Source organism: Ischnura elegans, chromosome 3, assembly GCF_921293095.1.
Source record: "Ischnura elegans chromosome 3, ioIscEleg1.1, whole genome shotgun sequence".
Taxonomy (NCBI): Eukaryota; Metazoa; Arthropoda; class Insecta; order Odonata; family Coenagrionidae; genus Ischnura; species Ischnura elegans.
The window spans coordinates 36,720,042-36,741,965 of NC_060248.1; the positions used below are offsets into that span (position 1 = coordinate 36,720,042).

At 39.9% G+C, this 21,924-nt stretch overlaps 1 protein-coding gene across 1 annotated transcript in view; it reads left to right on the forward strand.

Moving 5' to 3' along the window:
* LOC124155664 (serine/arginine repetitive matrix protein 1) overlaps positions 1-21,924 on the forward strand; it is a 273,079-nt gene that overhangs the window by 244,344 nt on the left and 6,811 nt on the right. The window lies entirely within an intron of this gene.

Sequence of the window (21,924 nt, forward strand, 5' to 3'; positions counted from 1 at the left end):
TCGATCCATAAGTTTTAAAGGGTGACCAAGTCATTGTTATTGTCCAAATACCCGTCTCATCCACTAATTGACCTCCAGGGCTAATTCGGAGATCAAAGGTCATAGAGTTAAACGTCGGGCCATCATGACAACCAACGTGTGGAACCATAGGTTGTAAAGGATACCCAAGACAGTTTTGCAGTTCATGGATCCGTATTGTTTATTATTTGACCTCCGAAGGCCGTAATGGGGGCCAGAGGTCACAGTGGTATGTTTTGAAATATCATTCAGAGGGATATTTATTGCCATATCTTGTACTTAATTTTACGAATGAGCTATTTCATTCAGAGGGATATTCATTGTCATATCTTGTAATTAATTTTACGAAAGTTTACGAATGAGCTATTTTCATCGCTGATGCATGGAGCAAGTGTTAAAAATCATCTCCATCACTTTATCTCTCGACTTGATAATAATTTCTAACTAATTACATAGATGAGCAAATTTGTTTATTTAATTACATTGCACAAATATTTTTGCGCCATCTAGCTCCTACTAATACGAAAATCAAGAACTGCGGTGTACAAAGGGACAGAATTGTCCCTGAGAAAACAAATACTATTATTATTATTATTACCACTTGACTGGATAATAATAACGTAATTTATCTGGAGGTCATGCATTGAATTGAATAAAAAAATTTTACGAAAGTCATTTCATTTTATGAGGAACGCGTAAGTAATAGGTTAGATGGTATCTTTTCAAAATAGTTAACAGTCTAAGTTTCATGCGAGTAACCGACTCAACAAGACAAATAGGTAACAGAAGCTTTGTAGAATGCTCTTTCTCAATTATTACTTTGAATTTTGTTTTCTTTTTCCCTTCCCATTTGATAAAACACCACTTACAATTAGTACAATAATTATGACCGACTATTGTTCAATAGATTCTACTATGTTCGGATTTTTAGGACGTTTCCTGCCTTAGAGATTTTTCGCAAATCTTTCCTCCACACCCTACCGCAGGATATGGATTTTTATGACCTCAATTCTACCTTATTCCACGGAACCTCATGACTGGCTCCATATGGTCGGCTTACTTACCCTCATCCCAACTGACGGTCTCGTTAAATCCACCTCCCGTGCCCTCGTCCGTTTCATACCGTGAAAGTGAAGGAAGTCACGACAGGCAAATCACGGCCTGCGTCCGTCCACTTGCTGCAGCTCTGCGATAGCCCGTGAACGAGGGAGGAAGGTTGTGCATATTCAGTGAACCTCCTCTGACTCAACGATCGTAAATTGAAGGTCTCACCGTGGTCCATGGAGATTTTTACGACCAAGCTTCAATGGCGATTGCCAATTCTGCGAAGTAAAAGAAAACTTCTACTTCCCCCGGACGTTCAGATTGTTCACACGCTATTTCCCTCTCGTGAAAGCATGCCTCAGTAAGCGTAAAAACTCTTGTAGTACCTGTACAGGGTAATTTTTTTAGTAAAACACTTTCGAAAGAGGGGAATACCTTTTTAACTGGTATATCTAAGCTTTTGCCGTTGAAAAAAATGTTTACTGGTGTCTTGGAGAGTAGGTGTTTGAGAATTAAATCCAAAATTTCGCCACGTTTCGGTATATTTTTTTAAAAAATTTTAATTGAAAAATAATATTCTCATATTTAAACGACAAAACATATTTATCGAAAAAAGCCCTAATTAAGGAATAAAAATTAAGTGAAACGTTGGCCAAAGATTTGCATTTAATTCTTAAAGAACCTACACTCTAATGCGCTAATAAACGTTAAAAATTGAGGTCGAGAGAAATAAAAGCTCCATTTATTGAAAATAATTTCTTGATTCCCAAGGAAATCACTAACTGCTTCGAAATTCCGTCACCTGATTTAGATGAGTTATAATTTTAAAATATCGCTGCATAATTTTAATATTAATTAAATAATTTCAAGCTTGAATATTTACCCATGACTGGCCAATTTTTTCAACGTAAATGTTACTTTTATGGGGCGCAAAGGAAGAGAATACAATGTATTTATGCGATATCCGGTTAGATCAGTATAAACGGCTGTGTTTCAACAAAACGGACAGACATATTAAACTTCCCTTTATATATTATGCAGCTAAAGGATATCTCCATGTTATAGGGAGTTTCATTTGACTTTACTTATTACTATGTGATATTACTGTTATCGATGTAGGTACCGCTCCAGTACTACAGCATTAAAGCAGAAAATATTTCAGGGGACTGCTTACTTGGAGGTCCTTTAAAATAGACTCTTAACTCCTAATCAATCTGCATGTTGAATTTAAATAAAATATCTTCACATCGTTACAATGTTTTATAAAATGCTTCCAGGTATACGATGCAAACACTTTTTTATTTTTTTATTTAACAATTTAAATTTTATCCTATTTGGATTTCCGCTGATTTGATATACACACAATTAGGCGTAGTACTTGATCAACTTTAAAAAGTAAACGGAGCCTTTCAGATAGCCTTTTTAAAGCCTCTGATTAAATTTGAAAGAATGATAGACCTAAGTTATACATTAAAAAGACTTATGCTGTCAATTTTTGCATAATTATTCCAACGTAACAAAATGAAAAACTTTTTACTGACACATTTTGAACTACTCCTTATTTTCCTTAGTGAAAGCATGGACAAAACTATAAATTTAATGGCTGTCTACAATTAATCATCCACTATCCTCACACAGTCAACATTAAAAATTCTCCAATTCCATGTCCATTGCACTCATTCTCGTGCTCACAGGTGGGGTATTCGAAAAATCACGAAAAACAGGCGTCGCAAACAGAATAAGTGGTGCCTTGAGGTGTGGGTAGGGGTTCCCTAAAAAGGATGTAACAGGCAGAACGGGAACACTATGGAGGAGGAGGAACGCCAGGAGTAGATAGGGAGTTTAAATTATAAAAAAATGAAGGGCGCTTCTCGGTGTCGTTGTCCGTTCGATTGAGATCAGAGCCACCTACCGCCAGCGTGGGAGTTCTCGCGCTCACCGTAACAATCGCGGGCGCGCGGATCGCTGACCTTCCGTGGGACAACAGCCACCTCTACAACCAACCGCATTCCTCCCCGCCCCCCCTCCCGTCCTCATCACGCTCATTCGTAGGATGGTCCACCAAAAACGAGGGAAAAGAAAATAAGGTCTCGATAATCCTATCCTACTGAACACGGGACACTTCGATGCGTTGACGCTGCTATCGTAACATTGCGGTAAAATTTCCAGGGTTGCTACGCCAAAAAAATGTAGTGACATTGTGGGAAATGGACAACTTATTTTATTATCTATGATTCCCTTAAATATTGAAGACGTGAAGGCAGGGTTGCTTAGGTAATCCCTTGTATTTGGAGGAGGCGACCGAAAGGTGGGGTCATTTGCGCCATAAGAGTAGGATAGGGAGGGAATGGTAAAGATACCCGGCGTTGGCATTCGTATTTAGCCTGAAATAATTCTTCATTAATATCCGAAGTTTTGGACTATTTTAGAGAACCGTAGAAAATAAAACTAATTGTCCATTTCACGCAACAGCACATCAACTTTTAGCGCAGCAGCACCGGAATATTTACCACAATACTACGACAGCAGCGTCAAAGGACAGAATCGCTTCGTGCTCAGTGCTGGGTGGAGCCATTAGATATTCCAAAATAAGTGTCTTGCGGTGAAATTCTCTTACTATCAGAGAAATACACTGCAAATGCAAATATCCCAAGGAAAAGAACCACATTCCAAATTCCGTCTAAATTGTTTTCACAAGCTCATTGGCGTAGCCAGGAATTTCGTTCGGGGGTGAGTCCGAAACCAGGGAGGGAATTTTTTGAAAAAAAAAGAGTACTAAGAAATGGGTTTTATACTAATTTTAGCACTTTTCATAATCAAAAAAACTTCATTTGTAAAAAAAATGTTTTGTAAATTCATGATTTTTCAATATTTTGTTCTCTTTTATGAAGGAAAATAATGGCGAAGGATTTGGTTCTTTCCCGGCGAATCTTGCTGATGAAGTCCTCTAGGGAAATCAGCCTGGTCGGGACGGAAATGGTCGATCGGGCTGTCAACGTATCGACGGCCTTCTCTGCCATTACTCTCCCTGATAACGATGGCAAAGAAGGCTGTCGAAACGTTGTAAGCAATGTCTATCCTGACCCAGCTGATTTTCCGAGAAGACTTCATCAGAAAATAATTGTGTTTTTATATTTTGGGGGGCCCGGACCCCCCGTAACCCCCCCCCCCTGGCTGCTTTTCCAAAATGGGGCGGGTTCGACCATAAAATATCAAAGCAATATTCGAGTTGATATATTGAGCCAGTGGGTGAGTGATATTATTCGATTAAGCAACGGAAGATAGTGCTATCGCTGTCAAAAGACTATCATTCAATATGTAATCTCAATGTATCAAACACATGAACAGCCATTTTGTGAACACAAGAGAGCCGTGATCGGCCTTCGATATCATATGGATGAGATAAACTATATGTGAATAATGTATTTACAGTGTCTAAAAATATGATAAAAGCTGAGAGGAAATAATTAATGTGAAAAGCTACTTCTATTAAAAAAAGGATATCGCGTGCCTTATATCATAGTAAATAGAAAAACGCTTTAAACAAAAAGTACAAATTTGGCCCACTATATGGCACGTAGCTACGACTTGAAATTCATTCCGAGTTGATTCTTGACGAAACCAAGATAAGAAAATAGTTTTAGGGGATGATGAATCAATGTTCTATCGCCATTTTATTGACCCTATGAATCAACTATAGGTTTGGTTTGTAGAGATAAGTCTAAAAAAATAAATATCACACTAAGGGGAATAAAACGGAAAAGTAATTAAATAATAGCACTGTAATTACACAACGTGTGAAGAGTCTACAAATATATTAAGCAATAGCAGTGTAATTATGATATAAATTCGCGATCGCATCTTTGTATGTATGCTATAGGCTTATCAAAAACCGGGTTATAGTAGGGAAAAGCAAATAATCCAACTGCAGAAATATATACCCCTTACCTTAATCTCCCAATAGGAAGCAACTATTTTTGTCCGCACCATTCTTATCTTCACACCATATCTTCGCTAATATAGATAACCTTGCTCACCGTATCTCACTCACTTCTCATCACTCTGATTTCTCTTCATCTGTGTACGAAACCAACAACAGCCCTTCCGCAACTGCAATAACATATCAGTTCAAAATATAAACTTCGGCATAATCTCATTTGTCGTCCTAGTATTCTCTTCATTTTTCAAGATGTATCCGATTTCGGTTGGAGCGGACATTGTATAGCGCAAAGAATACTTTTTGATGGAGTAACTATCAATGCGTTTAACGTTTCGAGTAGCTATAAATACTGTGTATCATGTATATGGGCCATGCAATATCAAATTGAAAGTCGCGAAGTTAAGATACTACCGGGATAAAACATAAAAAAATGATAAGAAATGCCAGATACTTTATCTATTATCTAATATTTTCGCTAACTTAATGCACACAATTTTGATAGATTACGGGAGTTTTAAGCTCGGCGCATTTTTTTATGTTTTATGACGCCATTTTCTTCAGCAACCCCCCCAACATTTTCAGGTCAAAATTTAAGTATGATGCAAAAAGGGTCTGTGCATTAGAATACGCCGAATACAGGCCCATTTTGCATTAAGCTCCGCATAAACCTGGAGAAGCTGGTGGGATTGCCAGCGAAGCTGTAGTAATCAGACATCAAATAACGCGGTGAAATCCCAGAAATCATGATCACATGCACTACTCATCTCGGAAGCCATCAAACCAAATCAAGCTATTTACATATCCGCGAGTTGTGAAAACAAGGTGGGAAAGATAATACTCATCCGGACAATGAGATGTCTTCCGATCATTACCGAAGCATTGTCAAGGCACACAAAGAACCACTCATACACCCTGCATTCCTTCCCTTCCTTCACTCTCCGTAATTCTTCTATTCATCCTACGCTCTATTCCACCTCGTCCATAACAGAGCTCCACCGGCTCTCCTGCTGTGTGTCAGTTCCTATCTTCCACAACGGGCCCCACACAATCAGCCAGTCAGTTACTTCCCTGGCTCTTGCCGCGGTGGGAGAGTTGAGAAATTTCCCAGGGAGCGAATTCATCGTGTTCTCCCTCCTTCATCTTGAGGGAGTAAAATTACGCAAACGGTACTTCTCCGTTGCCACAAGACGATTGCATTGAACGCGGAGCAAAAATTTGAAAAAGAAACATTTTATTCCCGTGCGCGAAGGCGAGGGCTGGCTTGTCGCCTCGAGGTCTTTCGCGTCGAAAAAGAAGAAGTCTCGAACTCCTCCCTTCAGATACCGGTACGCCCACTCTAACCATTTCAATACTCTCCGCCTCTTGAGGAAGATTTCCCTCTGCGTCCTTTTCCAGTTTCCAAGCGCAATTTGTCGCATTCAGTTGAGTCGCGTAACAACTTGCAATCGCTATTTATCGCGTGGCGATTTAATCAGTTTTCTCGCCTCGAGGAAGATCAAGGATAAGTTATTTCACCATCATATCATATATTGCAGATAGTTCTGAAGCAGTATTTATAGTCCCATCTCCAAGAATGGGATACATGAATTTCTCAATGCAAGTATCGTGCTTTAGACAATTACAATTTTGTTTTAAAAATGATAATTTTTGCTTATTACAGTTCCGTTTGATTTTGTTTAAAAAAACGAGTCCATGTTTTGAGAATGATGTTGAGACTTATGGGGACAAATGACTTATCACAATCCCATGAAGCATTGCGGTAGTAGTGAAGGCATCAGTGGGGAAAGAAGATTAGATTAGAGAAAAGTATTTTTGCAAATTCTATTATTCTATATTGCGATGGAGGGAGACTGGTTTAATCAACTCGACTTGTTTTCGTTTACATTTCACGCCTGGTTACCACTTTTCACAGCAGCCGTTAATTTAACGATGGAGCTGAGAATCATTCCAACTTAAGAATCGACAAAGCAATACTATGGAACAGATTGATCGGAGAAATCATTCTGATAGCAAAATTTAAAGCACATATATTTACTTTCCAAAATATTTCAGAATCGGCAAGTTAAAATGCAAAATAGCACACATATTTCCAGTCGGAAAGACTCGGGATGCCATGGCCTGACAATTGTACACTATAAAATTAAAAACTAACTGCAAAAAATCTCCAATTGAGTATCATTCTTATATCGATGCATGTCGTAATCACAATCGTGTCAAACCGGAATGTTTATATAACGCCATCTAAGATGTTGTTGGGTTCTATTGTGCACACCAAGCAAATTACTCTCGATCAGAAGTGGTCGTCAGGATTCCAAACATTTTGAGCTCTTCAGAAGGGCACAAAATGACCGAACACTGGCACAAGATTATCCATTTCATGCAACACGGCTCCTCCACTCCCGAATTATGGTATAAATAATCATGTACTACCCCACCATTAATCCGAGCAATCTTTCTATTCATTATACCTCCCATTCCTCGTCACTCATGGTCGAGTTTTATCGTCCAGAAACGATCTGGGAAAGAGAGTAAAGTGGCGAGAACTTGAATGCGTGCGAAATAGGAGAGGATTCCGAAAACGGACGGAGCAAAGTGGGGCAGGCGAAGGAGGGGAGGGCGGAAAAGAACGGAAGAGGAGGGCTGACGCATGAAAAAAAAGGAGAATGCATGTATGATTAATGTTAGGGCTTGAGAACGAGGTATGCGAATCGGGTGGGCACACGATGATGCGGGCTTGGATATTAAAATGCCATCCGTGAATGAGACATTATTTGATCAAAGACGAGGCTAAAAATGAACTGGAGGAGGCTATTTAAGATCCAAGAAAATTAATATCTCAACCCTTAAAGTGAAGGTTTCCGGTGGAATGGAAACTCAATTGTTCTCTGTATTACACCATTAGCACTGTTAATATTTTGTAGACAATCTGAGCATAGGCGTACCCAGCAAAAGGCAGGAAGCCCCCCCTATAAGCAAAAATCGCTAATGTCTTTAAGGAAAATAATATTTTTTCAAGCAAATAATTTTAAAAACTAATGAAAAGCTGTTGTAGTTTCCATAAAATGTTGATTTCATCACCTTTTCCATGCTTAAATCTTACCTACAACTTGAACAACCATGGATTGCCCCCCTCGCCCCCCCACCCCTAATTCTGATCCTCGGTACGCCCTTGAATCTGAGCTTTCATGTGGCATAGAAATAAAATTACCCGGAAAAGGGGGAAAATGTACGTCATTTTCGAAAACCAAATGGGAAATAAAGATACGCGCAAGTTATCCTATCCTTCCACGGGAGACAGCGTCGCAAGACTCAGCCACGTCAAAGAAAGGTGGCACCTGGAATGTTATATGCAAAGCAATTGCAGGTAAAGGAGTTTCCAGAGGTTCCAAATATCATTTTTAGGCTAAAACAAGATGAGTTAGTGGTTGGTAAAACGTCTTGTAAGAAGTTATTCAGTGAAGGTTATGAAATGAAAAGAGTAAAACGTCATAATGTTTACCTTAAAGGACACCGAAGTTGTGCTGCACCTCAGTTTTCTAGTAGAGAATGCAAAACCTATTTTAAAGATTCCTTGTCTCCATACGCATTTATGACATTACTCAGATTTACAACGACGTGTCTAATTACAGAAATCTATCCCAGTAAGCTAAACTTGATGCTGGCGTATGAGCCAAGAATTTGCTCGCCATGATAAGCGGGGAGAAAGTTCTCCAATCTAAGCGTATTTAATACTGCGGCTTTCCACAATTCGATAATTTCTTAGATGCACTCCTCTTTGACTACCAAGATGTAAGGAGAATGATAATCTTTTTCAAGTCCCAAAGTCTTGATGAGGGCCCAAAAATTGTCTTTTATATCGATAATTATCAATGGTGAATGTAAGTTAGACCCGTAGTTTCAAAATACTCGTTACCATACGTATTAAATTCTCCTCAATTCTCAAAACTACTCCCTCAATTCTAAAACCTTCGTATTTTATTTAAATAAAACCAAGGCAATGATGGAAGCACTTGCACCATGAGGTTCTGGCCACATGGCTCATGTGCAAAAGTTACGCAGGAAACACGTTCCTAACACATTTTCGGAGCATCAATACTGGGTGAGCCCAACGGAGTTAATTTCAATATCCTCTGCTAGCTCTAAAAGATCGCATGTCTCTTCATTTGTTACAGTAATATGAAGGAAGACCCGAGTTTTACAACTGAGAGAAGGATAAATTACACCTGAGCCAACTAACTTTCCTCTCTTCCGGTGCAAGACAAATGGTTTCTTAGGAATGTGATCCTGGGGCAAGGCGTTGACTATAGAATAGATGTCATGGGTTCAGACAAAGGTGATACCTACAACTCACATTCTGCTTATCTAAATCTAGCTAATGTCCTGGGCATTACTGGTATCTCTCCGGTTAATTTGAAATTCCGCAAGGGAAAACAATTCCTCATTTATTCATATGCGTAAGTGATTTGGCCGGCTGATTATATCATTCGGCGAATTAAAACTCACCCATTAAACCACTTTTCTAGTGTAGGTGTAGTTTATCGGGAAACGGAACCTCGACAGCCGAATTCAGTTTAGATGAGAACGATCGGATCTATCTAAGATCGATGTCGATCTTAGACACTTAGTTTTGCCTATTAATGAACTACACTATCAGGCAATGAATGAAAAACCTAAGACTTCACTTTTTAAGAGCAGACATTCGCAGTTTTTCATAAGTTTTCTTTTCTCGTGCTCACAGAAAACTACCTCATAAATCTGAACTCAAGATTTTTAACCCTTCGCGTGGAGTAATAGAAAGGAATGCTTCATAAAACATGGAATTTCTACGCTGCATTTTTTCGTGTACCAAAGGGAGGCTCCCAGCTCGCTTCTTGCATACTCCATGAAAACCTACCTTAATCGGTAGAATACTAATAATAATGCCCTTTCTTCCCATCAGATTTTAATTTTGGATATTCGAGACATAAATGACTGCGAGATGATGACCGCGTAAATCGATCTGATTAATTTTACGATTATTAAACAATTCAAACCTCATCACTCTCTGCATTTCCGCGGACAAAGCGGAAATAACAAAAATGAAGTCACGGCTGGGTAAAATATATTCCCTCATGCACACAATTTAAAACTCAAAGCTGTTTGCGCATTTTTTACGTGCCGAGGTAGGTAATCCTAAACGGGGAACATAATTATATACAGCTTCGCCTTCCAGGGAAGATAAATCATGGTCCAACAATGCAGTCGAGTCGAAAGGGCGACCGCGCATTATTGTGGCCATTTCTATACGACGATAGGGAGGCTCTCTTCCGTGGATAATCTTCCTTCACGCGAAACCCTTCCACAGGGCATCACGCCCTCGGCCCGGCTGCCCATCTATAGGCAAATCCTTAATTAAGTTTCCTTCGCCTCGTCTTCGTATCTAACTACCTTTAACCCCTGAGGCGTAGTCAGACGGGATGCACAGAGGAGCTCGGAGTAGGATGAGGAGAAGCAATTTTTTTCCACGATTCTTTTAACCTTCAACCCCCCACCCCTGTTTCCCCTTCACCATTTTCCTCCCCCCATGTCTAATGAATAAAGAAGCACCTAGTTACGCCGTGGCATGCGGCACAAAACCTCCGAAACGATCATAACACACGCCCGTTCCATAAAACTATTTTCTCCGACGCTCTTTTTGGCCGGAGATAATCGACGGTCACACTGCGTTCAGGCACCCGTCTCAACAGCATTGCCATGCTATTTATCAGACATTTACGAAGGCTCTCTTTCCTGAGAGCCAACATAAGTGACGAACTACCATCTCATGCGTTATTTTTTTTTGGCTTCACGTTTGAAACGCAATGAACCAGACCGTAGGGTCATCGCTCGGCCACGATAGGTAATGCATCTTTGGTGAATTATTGGCGTGACCGCCAGTGAATGTTACTGGCACGGCTCTGGATTAAATCTTTCTCAATGTAAAATAACATGAAGGTGCTTATCAGATGGTGAGTTGGGCATACGGAAGTTCTTCGGGAATAAAATTACCTCCAAGACTATGTCACAAAATATAATACTAATGTAGGCTCTCAACAAGAATTCACTTTTAAAAATCTACCGACTCTATGGCCAAAACTATCGTATTGGCTACAGCGGAGGAAGATTCGTACAAAGGTAGGACGCGACCACAAGATATACCTACACAATCTGTTTTTCACATAGATCTTACTTTCATTCGTTATTTCCCTGTTGTTTGCGCGAGCCTAAAAATACGATTCACAAGAAATTAAGAATTATTGAGGAAGTTCCTAAGAAATCTATTTTTTCGCCACATTCACTAAATATATAGAAGTTCGTGAAAATCTCACTACTACCAACATATTTCTTCGTTTCCGTCCCATAAAAATTCGCATTAAGTATAATGAAGAGGGTACTTGTTTCAAAGGACTCAACAGATATCAAGTCATAATAAGTCCTTACATTTCATAATTGAGAACGTAATTTATTTACTACGCAATTATTTTTCCAGAGTATCAGCATGAAAAATGAATTCCTCATCTGGACAAATTTTCCCCAACTTCTAGGTCGTCAATCAAGTGAACAGAATTACGAACTGCTAAGATAGGAGTTCACTTATGGTGGCTGTTCTATTGGTTATTTGGGTTTTGGATTTCAAACGAAAAATCAACCATCAAGTGTTTTTGTCCCTAGGAAAATTATGTAAGAACTCTTAGGTACGGTAAATTTTAATTTATTTCGTAAGCGGAACTCAAGATTGAAATCATTCCTGAACCGTTTCTACCATTGAAAAGTTAAGGTCTAACGGAAATGAGGAAGGACATGTGGTTCAGAATTCCTCATATTGAAATTAGGAACCTATTGGAATGGGGATGACGAAACTATTCTATCACGAATATTATGACAGATGATTTTCAAGGAGGCCATTAAATATGCTATCATGCTACGCACTTTTAAATTGGTGTACACAAGGCCACTTTCCATTGTCGCCAATCGATATGCTGACAGTAGGTAGAGTTAAACGTGTTTAATAGTAAACGTGTGGGGTCACCTTCGCTTTATCACGAGTAGCTATTTTCAAGGGCTTACCACGATCGTGCTCTATCCCTTCCGTCCACATCTAATATCCCTCCGATAAGGAAAAAGTCTTTCAGATGAAACTTATAAGTATCGCAAGTTGGAAATCCAAACGCATTCAGAATGGGCCTTCAGAATGAGTGCATTTAATTGGCTATCCTCGGTGTATCTCATCTCACGATGATTGATGGAAGGGAGTACGGCGATCACGCCGCGGGTCTGATTCGGAATCGTGCAGTTCGTCCGGAACGTGAATCTAAGCACGGTGTGCCATGGGACCCTTCCATTCCTTCTGCCTCGCCACACATACTAACGCGCCCGAAACAACGGATAGGCCTGCCTTCCCACAAGCCTGGAGGGCCGATTCCCCCTAGTTACGAGAGCATTTGTTCAGTTTGATGATGGCCACAGATCTGATTCAAAAGATGAGCTTGAGATATGAGATATCGTCGCGATCCAAACGAGAAAAGTTCACCAAGGAATAATAATTCTAAAATATATAGTTATTTTTGAGTGCAGTACCTGCGGAAATTAGGCATTATACGTCGGACGATTCGAGATTTTGATAAACAAGGACGCATGCATGCAAATTCCATGTAATGTTCATTTTCATAAACGGAATGGGAGTTTAGACTGATTTATTCGAGCCAAAGCGCATGTAGAGTCCTGGCTGTATGTGGAGTTCTGCTTTCAAACACATGACTCACTCAGGGATGTATGACGCCCGTATGCCGTTGATAAAATATCTAGGGACTAAATTTGGAAGAATTTGGTTGCACGAAGGGTGAAATTACCCAAGCTTAATAGAAGCCTATATTTGGGAAAAAATCTTTCTGCTATCTACAATAGCAATTTAAAATAAGCTGGTTGTAATAATTTGCATTGTTCAAGCTTGAATAAAATTTTGAAGGCGACATGGCACCAAAACTAATATTTTCAAAGAGGAAGATTCATGCCAGCTTGTTCAAGAATACTCATTCCCAGGTTTCCACCCTATTGGCGACATTATTTCTGTCAAACAAAGAAATGGACTATATTAATTTCAGCTTATTAAGTTTGTATAATGCCCTGTAAATAGCTTAACGACCGCTTTTATCTAGCACGCGATATCATTCACCGAATTCATTGCTTTTATCCCTCTTCAAATCCATTCCTATGATATTTAGAACAACGCAAATGACACCTAAACTTTTATCAATCTCTCAATTGCGACATTGGCTGATTGAACCCAACCACATTCTTACTTGTTCCTAAGTGAAAAGTATAGTTCTTGACAATCTTCCTCTGATGCATCATCGATTGATGCTTTTTGTCCTTGGCCTAGCTCAGTTGTTTTTTTACCGCCGTTTCTTCCATCGTGCCCTCAAAATAAATATACATATATTTGCGTCTTAGGACATTTCCAATAGTAAGTTATGTGTTTTTTCGCGACCAATGATATTTATAGTAATACCTTCTTAGTTCTCCAAGGTCGGTCTATATTTTTTTATTTTATAATACGTCATCATTTTTTTAGAAAAAGTTTTATTGATAATCTCTATCGTAACAGACTAAACTTTGTGGAGGTTCATTCTAATAAATAAAAGCGAACAAACTATGTATAAATCCACCAATTTATTTATGTGGTACTACTAGCAGCGGCGAAACATTAGGTACCTGATGATGACGCCGCTGCGTAGAAACTAGTAGTACCACAAAAAATAAATCGGTGGATTTATACATAGTTTGTTCGCTTTTATTTATTAGTTTTATTGATATTGAAATATATCAACCATCTTCCAAGAATTTAGTGGGTATTATCATTATTTGCGATTTCCAATCCATTATGTTTGTATTTTCAGTGAATAGTTCATTCAAATCAGTCTACTTGAACATTAAATCACGCCTGACACCACAACCTTTTCGTGCACTTGATACCATGAGCTTCAACTTAACTCCAGCTCTCGACGCATACAATGAGTGGGATAAGCGGCTAACAAGACCGACTCTTGTCGAACCGCGCGATAATTGTGGCGTAATTCACTGAAAAAAAATATATGAACCGTGCAACGAAACGGAGTTTGGCTTCGCTCACAACTCTTGTATGAAGAAAAAAAAGTTACATAAATCACGCCCTCTCTTCCTTTCTACGAAGAGGCCGGGCGAAAAAATTCCCATGGTGAAAACGCAAGCGCGATATCATGTCGTGATGTCACGGTCGCTGTTGCAGGTCCGCTTCGTGACCCGTGCATCTCACGGCCTCGATGATGCCCGGATGATGATGGGCGGGATGGGAAACGATGGAGGGGGAAGTGGGTGGGGAAGAAAAGGAGAAGGGGAATAAGCCCCAGCCCACACAACCAACGAGACGATCACCTCGCTGAAAGACGCTCAAATCGCGACTAAGCGATTCAAAATTAATACTATTTTCGTTGGGTATTTTTATATAATAATAACTTCGTCTTTATTTTTCAAGCGAATTTAGGACAACATTGTCCTCTCCTACGATTAACTTCATTGACAATCACAAACATCCATGCCGTGGATGGTGATCAATCCACCCAGACGGGTTTCGAACCCGCGACCTCTAGGTTAGCAGCCGGGGACGTGATCTCGATTTACCCCGGCGCCACCGATGCCGGCAACACTTTTAAAGAGACCTATTAGACACAGAGTGATATGTCAAGTCAACTGAAGATGGTATTAAGGCAAAAAGGAAAAGGGCAAGTCTCATAAAGAAGCTCTTTCCGATATAAAGTATGAGAGATCAAATCCAGTGGTTATTTATTCGTCAATGGAAACAACCCTTGAGAGGACAAAATGCTGACTACAAACCAACTGAAACAAATGTTTGAGGAGAGAAGAGAGAGATATAGACATATAGCGATGTTATAGGGAAAAGTCGGGGTACACAAGCCACGGAAAATTCAATGCTTATGTGTACTTCTAAACTAACGCTATGTCAAGCTTTTAAACCAAAAGGACGTAGCTATGCACGGTTTGCATGTGTGCATGTCAAATAGGTCCACAAGGAAGTTAGATCGCAATTCCATCCGCTTCTTTCAAACATCTGGGTTACGCCTTCGTAAACAAAAGCAAAAATAAACATTTGAAACAAATTTAAATCAAATTTTGAATTCAATAAGATCTATAAAGCTATCATATAGTTCTAGATTCTCCCGGCGTATCAAGTGCTGAAAGGTTTCTCGGGTTTTCACCGGGTAAGCTCCACCTCTGTCTCTCGACGTTTCGATGAGCGACGTCGGGGGACATGGAGGTACAGCTTTCCCGGTGAAAAACCCGAGAAACCTTTCTGTACAATATATTTTATGATGGTTGCCTTCGGTGGCGTAGCCAAGGGAGGGTCCAAATCCCCCCCCCCCCCACCGAAATATAAAAACAAAATTGTTTTCCTTCATAAAAGAAAACAAGTTATTGAAAAATCATGAATGTAAAAAATATTTCTCAAACAAATGAAGTTCTTTCTATTATGAAAATTGTTAAAATTAGATTAAAACCCTCTACTAAGTACTTCGTTTTAGAAAAATTTTCCCCCCTGGTTTTGGACTCTCCCCCGCCCCCCCAAACGAAATTCCTGGCTACTGGTTGCCTTTGAAATGCATTTTGGCAAGTAAGATTACTGGTAGGATAAACTGCCCCTGAAGGAAGCGCCAATGAAGAAGAGACGCAGAGATGAGACAAGAGGCTGGAAAATACAGTTAAGCTCATCATAACCTTTCCTCGAATCGTGTTGTGGGTTTTGCGTAATGCGTTTTAAGGTGCCGGCCTTGGCATCCTCCATACATCTCCCTCTCGTCCCTGCGCAGTATAAATGTCTTTTGAGCACAGCGAAGTCGTGTCTGCCTCGTCGGAGAGAAGACGGTGAGGAAACCTCTTGCACGTAGCTCGGGTCAATTGCGGGGGTATACGGGATTCATTCTCTTTAGCTCGTCAAATGAAATGGCACCGAGATATGAATGTGAAGAGACTAGAAAATTGATCGCCCTCTTCCCTTCGACACACCGGCACGACGACGCTTGCAAGTATTTATTGAATGGGCTCGCTGAGGGTTGAGTGTTTAGACCTTGATCTGCAAAAATTTTTCCCAAGCGGAATCGCAAATGAAATAAGTAAAATGTCTAGCGTTTAAACTACCTAATGGTCATCGCTTAGACCTGTCGTAAATATTCCAATCCATCCACATATTCAGTCGTAATTCTACCTTTTTAATTTCACAAATGTTTTTTCACACAATACCTATATCATGGATTTATTAAAGTTAAAAATTCTGCTTCCAAGCTTTCAAAAAAAAATCCAAATTATACACTGCGAGAAATATTGTGATTCCTACAGCGAAGCAAACAGTTACCGAGTTAGGGATAACTTTTATCATCTACTGTGAAAAAAGGGGAAATGAATGAGCTTCATATTTTCGTGAAACTTCCACCCTCACGATTCTTTCCCTCCATGCCATTTGTTTTTCGATGACATCCACCCGACGAGCAAGTACGTTTTTTCTACCTCTGACCCATTGTGGAGAGAAAGAGCTTTCCGTGCCGGTATACTTTTTTTGAAAGGCTATCATCGCGTATCCTTTTAAGTCGCTTATGCATGTTTAAGATTTTCCAAAAAAATATCTTCCCTTCGAATACCAATTTTCAACTTTCAGCACGGCTTTTCGCGTGAAATAAGAAATGCGTTTAAGACGCGTATTTTCAAGAAATGTGATCACACTATCAAAGAGATTTGGCAAAGGCGCCCGAGGCGAGATACGTCGGGACCAAATTCAGAGAGTAATTTATGCATCAAAATCCCGAATTTCGTAATAACCGCACGAATTAATATGCCTCGCTCGTGAACCCCGTTACCATAAAAACCCGTTTTTACGAAAATTGAACGGCATCAAATAGGAGAATTCACCGAATCGAGGACCTTATTTCGAGATGAAATCATATATTATTCCCAAATGGAATAAGTCCTGGCAAATACATATAAATTAAAACACGATTTGTAATTTCGAAAGGCGAAGAATTTTATGGAAACATTGGTCTCGTAAAAGTTTGTCATTAGTAGCCAACGAAATGAGTTTCACAATGTACACAATATAATTTGTGAATTTTGTCAGTAAATCATCAACTGAGAGAGATTTACGAAAGCATTTACTTCAAAGATGTAATAAATATGTACCCCGTTTAAAATACTCCAATGCTTGAATACCATCATGAATGTGGTTTCCTCCCATACCCACTGAAAGCCTTGTAAGGGCAAGTACTTAGACATAAACAATGTATTTTTCTAGCTATTTATTCAACATTCCACAGGTTTAGATACTACCACAACACCATGAAGCTAATGCTGCTATTATCATTCCAGTGTAGTGGAGCTCCTATGACAATAAACCGGCAGTGCCGAAACCGCTTTAGTGTTTGGTAGATTTTATGAAAAGTACATAGTTCCTGCCTTAAGGTGTTCATTATTCACAAAGAATCGACTTACTCAATCCATATTATTTAGAGGTCGAATCTAACACAAAAACGGGGGATAGTCATCATAAATCTCTCATCTTCTTTCCACTAATGAGCTCTTTTTTTCTTCATATCAACTGGACAATGTTAACTTTAAAAATGGCGTTATTATGTGTGAATACCGGCAGCATAGCTAGAAGAACATTAAAGGCATCTCCTCGGTACTGGCCTATTGCATACAATACATTGACGTTTGAATTTTTTATCTCTTGGCTTAGGGAAATGTCATTATAGCAAATTCTTCAGTGCTTCCTGACAGATGCATTACAGCATACAGAGGCACATAAATCGCTAATGTGGTTTTTTAACATCTAATAATCCAGAAAGCATGAAATCAGACCAAAAATAACGGCAAATGTCCCGGGACTGAGGAGATTATCATTTATTCTTTCTTAGTACTCGCTCCATTCAAACCTTCTTCTCTCCTTCGAATCTCCTCAAGAAGTTTCCTCTCATCGCCCACCATCTCTATCACTTCGTCGCTCCTCTTCCTCTCCATCCATTTCACCTTCTCCCACATGAACCGTCAAATATAATAAGGGCTCCCTAATGCATAAGAGGAAATGGGTGCGAAATCCGACGGCATATTCGAAAGGATAAGACTTAGCTGAGGTTACCCACGTCATGCCGGGCGCGAAGGATCCCGCCGCCAAAAATGTTATTCCTATGGAATCCCAGCCCAGTCGATGAGAAAGACCTAAAACGTCCCAAGGAAGGGATAAATCCGTTGAGTTAATGAGCCTAAGGAGAAACGGTATCTTGCGACGGCCAGTGCAAAAGAGCGTGGGTGTAAACACGTGCCACAAAACTGACCTCCACGACCCTCCACGCAGAGGTTTTCGGAATCGTGTAAAAAAGGGACTAGAAAAATCTAGCCGTCTGAGTACCTGAGAAAGTGTAATCAACAATTGGTAGGTGTAGTTATTATGACAGCAGTGGTGGATACTGGGGGTAAGCAATGGGTAATTGACGGGCCTTACCTCCTCGAGACAAAAAGTAACACTCATTGTTGGTTAAGTACACTAATCTACCCCTAGCCAAGTACTAATCTAACCCTAGTAATTGAGATATAAAATCAGATAAAAGGTGGAGACTGAAGTAGAAATTGATTTAATATTCTTTCATTTCATCACTCATTTTCGGTGATAAATTCATTCGTGATCAACTCACTCATTTTCGGTGATAAATTCACAAAATTCACAAAAAATTCACAAAAAAAACAAATCACTCATTTTCGGTGATAAATTCATTCGTGATCAACTCAACGGTTGATTTAGATTGTTGAACTCATCCCAGACGTGAGAATTTCGCACATTCAGGGTGTTCGAGATTCAATATCTTTCGTCGGCACTCCTGATACGGAGGATATTTTTAGGGAAATATTTTTATTTTTTTGCCCTGATGCAAGTCCTCGTAGGTATCCTTCGATTAGTAGCGTATTAATCCAACCATTGAAACATATTCCTTCCAGTCATTAAAAAAATTGATTGCCTACCTCTCTGCAAACACGTCTAACAGAGACGTGGAACGGAGCGCTTTGTAGTTTTCAGGGATGGCAATAGAAACTAAACGAAAGTCAAAACCAGTAAAATTTCAATAGTTTCGTTCCCGGGAGCTAGATGTAGAAAAGAAATGGATTTAAACCCAGGGAGCTAAACTCAGGGTCGAAAGGAAATCTAAGTCAAAAATACTTCGGGTCGAAACTAAATTAAACACCTGGAATGAAACGAAACACTGATTACATTTCGCACCGGATGGACCACGTGCTTCTTCGAACAGTTTAGTTTCGACCCACACACCGAGTACGAATTATGGTTGAATAAATTAAAGGTTTGGCCTACCGCCATTAGATGCTTGGGGAACTCATGTTTTTACCACTAACAGGAGAACGATGAACGCAAACTGGCCATTCGATTTTTAAGCTAAATTTTTTAACCTCCCTACACGTGTGTCAAACGTAATGGGTCGAAAGTATTCTCTCTTATTCCCCTCCACACACTTTTGGGATCAAAATTATGAGCAGAGGCGTTTCGATTAATTTAGTTTCGTTCCCGGGATTAAATTTTCGTCCCGGGTTGAAACTAAACTCCTAGATGATTTTAATTTCGTGCAGGAACGAGACTAAACATAGGCCTCGTATTTTCGTTTCCCTCCGGGTCGAAACGAAACGTTTTTATTTCGTTTCACTTTCCATCCCTGATAGAGAGTCCGTACTATTTATCTCATCAAAAAGTGTTCGGTGCCTCTAAGGGAGTTTTCACTTCCACAACAAAAACTTCACATAACAACGCCAAGTTTCCCCTTCCCCCCTCTCCCCGCGCCGACAGCAAGAGTAAAAGTGACTTTGACCGCCTTGATCGAACCAAAAACGACATCGCGCGACTCAAGAGCAAGGTTTGGCCTACCGCCATTAGATGCTTGGGGAACTCATATTTTTACCACTAACAGGAGAACGATGAACGCAAACTGGCCATTCGATTTTTAAGCTAAATTTTTTAACCTCCCTACACGTGTGTCAAACGTAATGGGTCGAAAGTATTCTCTCTTATTCCCCTCCACACACTTTTGGGATCAAAATTATGAGCAGAGGCGTTTCGATTAATTTAGTTTCGTTCCCGGGATTAAATTTTCGTCCCGGGTTGAAACTAAACTCCTAGATGATTTTAATTTCGTGCAGGAACGAGACTAAACATAGGCCTCGTATTTTCGTTTCCCTCCGGGTCGAAACGAAACGTTTTTATTTCGTTTCACTTTCCATCCCTGATAGAGAGTCCGTACTATTTATCTCATCAAAAAGTGTTCGGTGCCTCTAAGGGAGTTTTCACTTCCACAACAAAAACTTCACATAACAACGCCAAGTTTCCCCTTCCCCCCTCTCCCCGCGCCGACAGCAAGAGTAAAAGTGACTTTGACCGCCTTGATCGAACCAAAAACGACATCGCGCGACTCAAGAGCAAGGTTTGGCCTACCGCCATTAGATGCTTGGGGAACTCATATTTTTACCACTAACAGGAGAACGATGAACGCAAACTGGCCATTCGATTTTTAAGCTAAATTTTTTAACCTCCCTACACGTGTGTCAAACGTAATGCGTTGAAATTATTCTCTGTTATCCCACTCCACTCAAATTTTGGAATCAAAACTATGAGCAGAGGAGTTTCGATTAATTAAGTTTCGTCCCGGGTCGAAACTAAACTCCTTGGTGTTTATAATTTCGTGCAGGAACGAAACTAAACCCAGGCCTCGTATTTTTGTTTCCCTCCGGGTCGAAACGAAACATTTTTGTTTCGTTTCACCTGCCATCCCTGGTAGTTTTTAAAATACATTCCATGCGCTTCACTTGAGAGGAGACTATTCTCCGACGCTTTTGAAGGTTTTTAGCTTTCTTTTTGAATTGTTCTCACGGCGGCGCACCTGAGAGGCCCCGTCACATTCCCAGAAGGTCAGAGGTGAGACGACAGGCACAAAGAAACACTTTCACTCCGTGGTGAGGTCTTCCGAGGGATTTGAATACCACTACAGGCTCATCCTCACCCTTCCGGCTGGAGATTTAAACGGCCGCATCTCCGGAAATTGCTAAGGAATCTCGTCACACCAGACTCCATTTTTAACATCTGAGATCCGTGACGATGAATTCATCATGTTGGCCTTATCCCGTCTCCTCGGTCAATTTGGACTAGCCAAAGACTCGCACCACTATCCACCTATATGCCACACGTATCTAACGGTTCAATCATAGATTAAACGCATCCCTGCGATCCCAACTAGATTCCGTGAACCCGGATTTTGATGTAGAGCAAAAAGTTTATCGAAAAACTAATTTGCATTCCACTTGATGATGGGTGCTTCACTTAGCATGGTTTTTTTCTGGTCTCATTTTACGAGTGCAACGAGATGTGGAACGTAATTCGTTATCAGCCTTGAAAAATTCCGAGGATATAGAAAAATGATCACATCACCGTGAAAATTTTAGAATGATCTTAAACACAATCATTTAAGTGACTAGTCAACAGTTATGAAGTGAACAAATAAAGTGGGGAAAATATCATCAAAGCAAGAGGCAGGCGGAATATACATAATACAGTGTATGAAGAAGATTTTATACACTACACTAGCTACCTACTTATAAAACGACGTTAAATAATACGGACTGACTTCACTTTTTATATAAATAGAATCTAAATCAATGCAATCTTCTTCTTTTAAAAAGTGGTATCCTTACTCTAACATCTGAGGAAGGATAAAGACAGTCTTCCAAAACATCATGATTAATTGTTTCGTAAGTTTCCACAATATCTTTTTTCGCATATCTGTCGGTACTGACTCCAGTTGCTGTGTTTCTTT